The sequence below is a fragment of the Cryptotermes secundus genome, unplaced genomic scaffold (assembly GCF_002891405.2).
Source record: "Cryptotermes secundus unplaced genomic scaffold, Csec_1.0 scaffold754, whole genome shotgun sequence".
Taxonomy (NCBI): Eukaryota; Metazoa; Arthropoda; class Insecta; order Blattodea; family Kalotermitidae; genus Cryptotermes; species Cryptotermes secundus.
This window is the reverse complement of record NW_019744126.1, coordinates 553127-559517: the sequence shown is the minus strand read 5'-3', so window position 1 is coordinate 559517 and position 6391 is coordinate 553127. Positions and strand designations below refer to the sequence as shown.

Below are 6391 nucleotides of genomic sequence, written 5' to 3'. Positions count from 1 at the left end.
AAAAAAAAAAAAAAAAAAAAAAAAAAACAAACATAAACTTGCATTTGGAGGCCCGTTAATCGACTTTCGTCCGGAAACCGTCTCTTCTGACTGAGATTTCATATACTTTTCTTAGTTCCTCGCAAAACCTTAAAACAAACTTCCCATGTACCTTCCGGTTAACTATCATACACTTTCAAACACTCTGTCACGTGATAGAGACCGGGTTTGGATTGATGACTCTGTTTATTGCACACTTTGATACAAAGCGCTACAATGTACAGTCCACTATTACACGCGCACACTAGTGTGCGCAGTCACGCTTTCACTGCTGCTGTTTGATAGCGGCTTTCAACGGCAGACGTTTCCCTTCCTCTTGGTCCCCGGCCTCAGCTGCCAGCTTCTAACAACAGCAGCAAAAGCTCACGAGGACTGAACCGCAGCAGGTCTCGAAATGACCGCGTAGAAAACGTTTCTTCCATTATTGTTGTATTCTCTTGTTCCCTTGGAAACACGCTTGTTTGCGGAGCCGTTACTTACCAATGGCTGTTGTATAGTTACGAATACTTATTTCGTAGTCGTTGCCTAGCAATGCGTCTACAAGCCACAATACATTATTTTACACTAGATAATTTCAGCAAATAACGCAAGTCTTAGTGTAAGCAGATTTCAAAAATCGATATGTATTTCGCACAGAAGTATGACTTCGATATTTAGAAATAAGTAGCGTAGAATGGTGGACGTTTCGACAAACATTGTTGTTATCTTTAGGATTACTTTCCTTCAAGGGGAGTTTGGAAGTAATAAAAGGGTTTGTGAGTGGAAGGTAAAGGTGGCCACTGTCACATCTACATAATGGTTTTTGAGCGATTTCGCAGACATTAACCCTGAAGAAGGCAACCGCAACATTTATCCAAAAGTTGGAGAACGTTCATAATTCTGCCCTGCTTATTCCAAGAAGCCACAAAATGTAAGGACACGTATTCCTATACGAGTAGAATTACTTACTTGAGGGAATGAGACAATTCCAATCTGATCTGTTTCCTTTTGCTTAAAGTTAGAATACAGAAGGTGGTGTTTCTTTATGCCGATCACAGTGACTGTGTGGTCAAGACATAAAATGTCGTCTGCCGCTCCAACACTGGAATCGTGAGTTCGAATCTTACTCGAGGTATGATGTCCGACTTCTTTCTGTGTTTGTGTTATCCTCTGTAGGCAGCGGTTTTGCCAGAGGGCTGATCACCCATCCAAGGAGTCTTACCAACTATCTGTAATATCCGTAGTTCCAGATTAATTACAATAAGTAACAGGCTAGAGGGTGGAAGAGAAAACATATTTCCCTATGTTTTCCATGAAGACTTCTGTAGAAGCGGATGCAGAGCTCCACACATTCTTAGCCTCGGAACTAGATGAATGTAAGTGATTAGCTTCATGCTCAGCCATGTTATTCCAAGGGAATATTCCCTCATATCCATTAAGTATGAGGCTTGGTCTGCCCCAGAACCTGTCTGAAGATGAAAGATGTCTCTTACTCTTGCATGAGAGATGACCCAAAAATTCGTCCATCTTCTATCCCATAGCCTAGTTATCTACACCTACAGAGCTACACGGGGACCCTGTTCGGTTCATTAGGCCTGCAGAGGAAAAACACAAAGATTTGCTGTCTCCAGTGTGACGCTGGGCTGTGTCTAGAGAACTCTCTTGCAGCCTAGCACACAAAACTTAATTTCTGAGTCAGTCTAAATTATTTTAATACACTTGCAGGATTAATTTAATATACATAATTTCCAACCAAAATTACAGTATATAGAGAACATTGTTAATTTTTCGGTTTCAAATACTTACTTATTATAATTACACAATTTTTTCAAAGCGTATTAAATTTCTGAGACGAAAATACTAAAATATCACTGTGCGGCATATATATATATTCTAAATCTACATTATTTTCTGAACGTACTGTTAATTTTAAGCTCTTAAATTCGGATTTTCTTTCATTTTACAATAATTTTAGTGAATTTTGACATTTTGGATGAGCGTTTACAACGTCCCCCATCCGCAGAGTAAAATTGCTTTTAAATGTCTTAACGCAGCCAGTGGGTTAATCAACAAAATGATGGAGCGGGCTGATGTTTCCGTAACACTTTCGACTTGTATTCAGGAGATGCCCGGTTCGTATCTCGGTCAGGACATTGGATTTTTACTGTGTTTCTCTGGTGATTTTTCTGTGTCCCTTCAGGCAAATGGCGAGATAGTACAATAACTGGTCCACAATCGGTTGCTTCCAAATCCTTTCCAATTTTTCTTTCCCTGTCCTTAAATTCGGGCAGTCGTGTAGATACTGAGAGCGTGGTAAAGGTAAAGCTGTCCCTGTAAGAGACCGAGAGGCCCACAGGGTTGCGAGACGTCGAGGCTCCCACATTCTCTAGTCAATCGGTTAACAGATGACGGTGGGGCTGTCAGCCATACGTTCTGGCCGCCCTTTACGCCCCAGGAATATACCTGGTACTCATTTCTGTTAATGGCCGACTCGACCCCAGGGCCATAGCGCGGCTGAAAGGATTAGGTCAATTGACAAAAATCCACGTCATCGGGACTCGAACCCGAGACCTTCTAGCTTGTAGCGTAGTGCCTCAACCAATTATGTTACCGCGTGCCCACCTCAGTGCGTTTTGAAGTAACTCATAAAAGAAAGAGAAACAAGCGCTTCGTTCAGTGATATGTGATAATACGTCTTTCTTTTACATCCATCGTGTCTGTCTGAATGCTACAGTAATGGTTAACGACTTGGTCAATCTAAGGAATAAATTCAGGGATATATTGCATGAATGAATATGGATGGAAACCAAAAAATTACCTACCTCTCTCCCGGGATTCGTACAATATTTAACTCTTTTGTTTTTAATTACTACCCATTTGAAATTTCAATTAGTCGGAATGAATTAATGCAATTTAAAACTGGGTCAGTTGATGGTAGAGCGAATTTAACCTGCAAGAGACGAGCGTAACCCTCGAGTATGCATAATGACTTAACCCAGAACTGCCTGTATTGTGCTGCCTCTATGTGAGTCACGCTGTACGGCTTTCATTCCAATGTTAGAATCGCATGGAAAAGTGTACGCTCAAACTGCGATGTAAGTGTCCCGAAATTCTTAGGTCTCGCAATGTGTAAAATGAAATTAGGCTTCACGAATTATTCCCCGAACCCCCTGTTAATTGTAAATTGAAGTGGATCAGCATTCGGAAGGCATTGCTCAAAATAGCATACGTAACGGTAAAGAATTTTATACATCAGTTCTCAAAATATAGATCTCCTACTAACTACCGAGCAATTCAACAAATATATTACATCAGCCCGAAGGTTAAAATGAACTATTCCAACTTGGCTCTGTATTTATGAATAACGATTTTAAGTTGGTTAATAAAACAGCGGGGAGACTTAATTTGTTCCGTATGTTTCCATTTCCATCCTCAGTTCTACCGTTAATCGTTCTAATCTGTTTCTTTATCCGTCCTATCGTCAGAAGTATCCCCTTTCCTTTCTCCATCTTCTTTACGCAAGAACCAGTTAGGTCAGTTTTGCTCAGAATAAGCCTTGCTAGGGTTCTTTGATTTGTATTGTTTAATACACGTCTAATTTCCGTGGAAAAGGCGGGAGAAAGAATTAGCAGTGAAGTAAGAGACCGATAAGCACTGCTCTACTTACATTATTTATTTAATGACAATTAAGAGTAGCACCTGTTTAGTTATTGTATAGACGGCTGAATGTAATTTCCTGCAAAGCAGAACACGCCTAAGTTAGTACCGTATTTACGCATGTATAGGCCGCATGCGTGTATAGGCCGCAGCACAATTTTCAGACAAATTATAGAAAAAATAATTTTCTTGGAATATTATTTCAGGAGTAGAACACCCTGTATTACTAATTATGAATATAATTTTTTTTTAAATGAAGTGTGATTTAGAATATTTCGAATATAAGCCGCACCCCAGTTTCCTCTTGAATTTTTGGCAAAAAATGTGCGGCCTATACATGCGTAAATACGGTATATTCGCGATTACATTTTACAGCATCAAGCAGTAACGTAATTGGTTGAGGCACTATGTTACAAGCCGGAAGGTCGTGAGTTCGATTCCCGATGAGGTCGTTGGATTTTTTTCAGTTTACCTAATCTTTCCAGCTACAATATGTCCCTAAGTTTGACTCAGCCTCTAACAGAATGAGAACCAGGAACTTTCCTGGGGTGTAAAGGGCGGCCGACGCGTAAGACTGACAACCTTACCGCTACCTGTGAACTGATTTTCTAGAAGATGTGGGAGTCTTGATGGGCCTTCACGGCCTGTTACAGGGATAGCACTGCTAAAAAAGCAAAGGTGTGTTGTTTTAAAACAACCGCAGTTCATGCTTATTTGTTACATAATAAATGTGTTCAAGCGGGCACCAATGTGTTATTTGGCTCATGACCTGAGTATTTCATTCTGTACATTGCCCGGAACAGCCTAGAGTCTGCCACATCTCGTCGCTAATACACGTATCTTCCACACTCCACAGGTAGAAACAGTCTAGTCAAAGTCTGGGGGAGCAAACGTGGAGTAAGGCATTTGAATTCCTGCTTGGGTGTAGATATTCGTGTGCTATTGTCTTACTATTGGCAATTATTCTCGTGGGCACAATCACCTCAGCTGTGCTTCATTCTGAATTGCTGCTGAGTACATGTAAATAGACCTGAGACAGACGGCATAACAAGTTCACGCGTAGTTGAAAACGCACAACCAGTTCCGTAAACACTTTATCTCATGTATCCTGTGTTCTATTAACATGCCTTCCAGAGACATTCAGAATCAAGTGCAGTAACTTCTGCTGTAAGTTATTCTTCACTGCAGATGAAACATGGTTAATGAATTCCAGATAAGATATTCTTGGGATTAAGGGGAATGAAGAACTTTATGGGGAATGCTGTATTTTGGGATGTGGCACCTTGTAGATCTACTGTAAACCTACGTTTGTGAAGAACATATCGCCTCCATCTTCAGGGTAGAAAAATCCGCAAACGAGGAACCATCTTGGGCATGGCCGCACCATTTCTCAAGCTGTTAGTCGCTGGCTTCCCACTGCGGCCGCCCGGGTTCGATCCCAGGTCTGGTCAAGTGAGATTTGTGGTGGAAAAAGTGGCGCTGGGGTGGGTTTTCTCCGAGTACTTCGGTTTCCCCTACCAATCTTCATTCCACCAAATTCTCCATCATCATAGTTACCCGGGGCAGGCTACAATAGGCCAATCAGTGGCCGACATGCCGAGTGGACCCAGTTGAACTCTACCCTCCACTAAGCGAAAAAAAAAATCATCTTGTGCAAGTGGCTGCAATGCTGTCCTGCACTAATGTTTTTTCTTCCAGTGCTTATCTTTAATTACTCTTTGACTTTATGTTGTGTTTGTCCATAATGTAATTATCTGTATGTACACTGTGCTGTGTCTTTAATTGATCTTATAGCTGTTGAGTCGGCACATGAATAATAAAGATTTGGATTGAATTTAATTGAATTTTAGGGTTCGTCTCACCACGCAATTGCTCGCGTCGTAAAGGCCTGGTCTAGGAAGGAATATTTGTTTCCCGTAAAGCATAGATGTTTACGCGGTTATTAATCAACACACATTATTTTCTTCTGTATTAAATAACACGAAATTACAGCAATATCGCCATCTGTAATATTATCGGCCATTTCGTGAGACAGTCATGAACGAATCACAGTTAACGGTAAATTAGTTCTTCGAAGCCGATGTTATGTCATATAAAATCCGCAGTTTGAGAAATTTATTTCGTTGACGTGATGTTGTAATGAAAGATTCTGTAAAGACACTCGGTAAAATTATATCCACAAGAGCATATCCCACGTAATGAACAAGATGTGTACATATCGGAAAAGGTTATATGCAGGCCCGACAATAAAACGCCCTTAACCATTATCAGCATTTCAGACCCTACTCTTTCTAGTGGTCTAGTGGATAGTACAGTAACATAGTATTTAAAAACTCCGGCCACTAGCATCCAAAATAATAACAATAAGAAATCTAGAATAAGTGAGAATTGTCCCAATACGGGAACGAATTTGCAATTGCACAGATTTATAGAAATGAATGTCATTTTTTCAAGTTATCTAGAAGTAAGACATTTATTGATTACATGCGAAATTTTGACCAAAATACCCTCAAGTTTTAATCAATTTTTGGAAAATTTGTATCTGACGCGATATGCCCCCTATTGATCAGATATGCTTCAGTGTTAAATTACTGTATTTCTGTATATATTTACGTTTTAATTATGGCGCATTTAAGCGTAGTTGATTGAGGCACTATGCTACAAGCCGGAAGGTCGCGGATTCGATATCCGATGAGGTCACTGGATTTTATAATTT

At 40.3% G+C, this 6391-nt stretch overlaps 1 protein-coding gene across 1 annotated transcript in view; it reads left to right on the top strand.

The window, feature by feature from the left end:
* Positions 1-6391, top strand: part of LOC111874527 (hemicentin-2) — a 941243-nt gene that overhangs the window by 382005 nt on the left and 552847 nt on the right. The gene's annotated exons all lie outside the window — the stretch shown is intronic.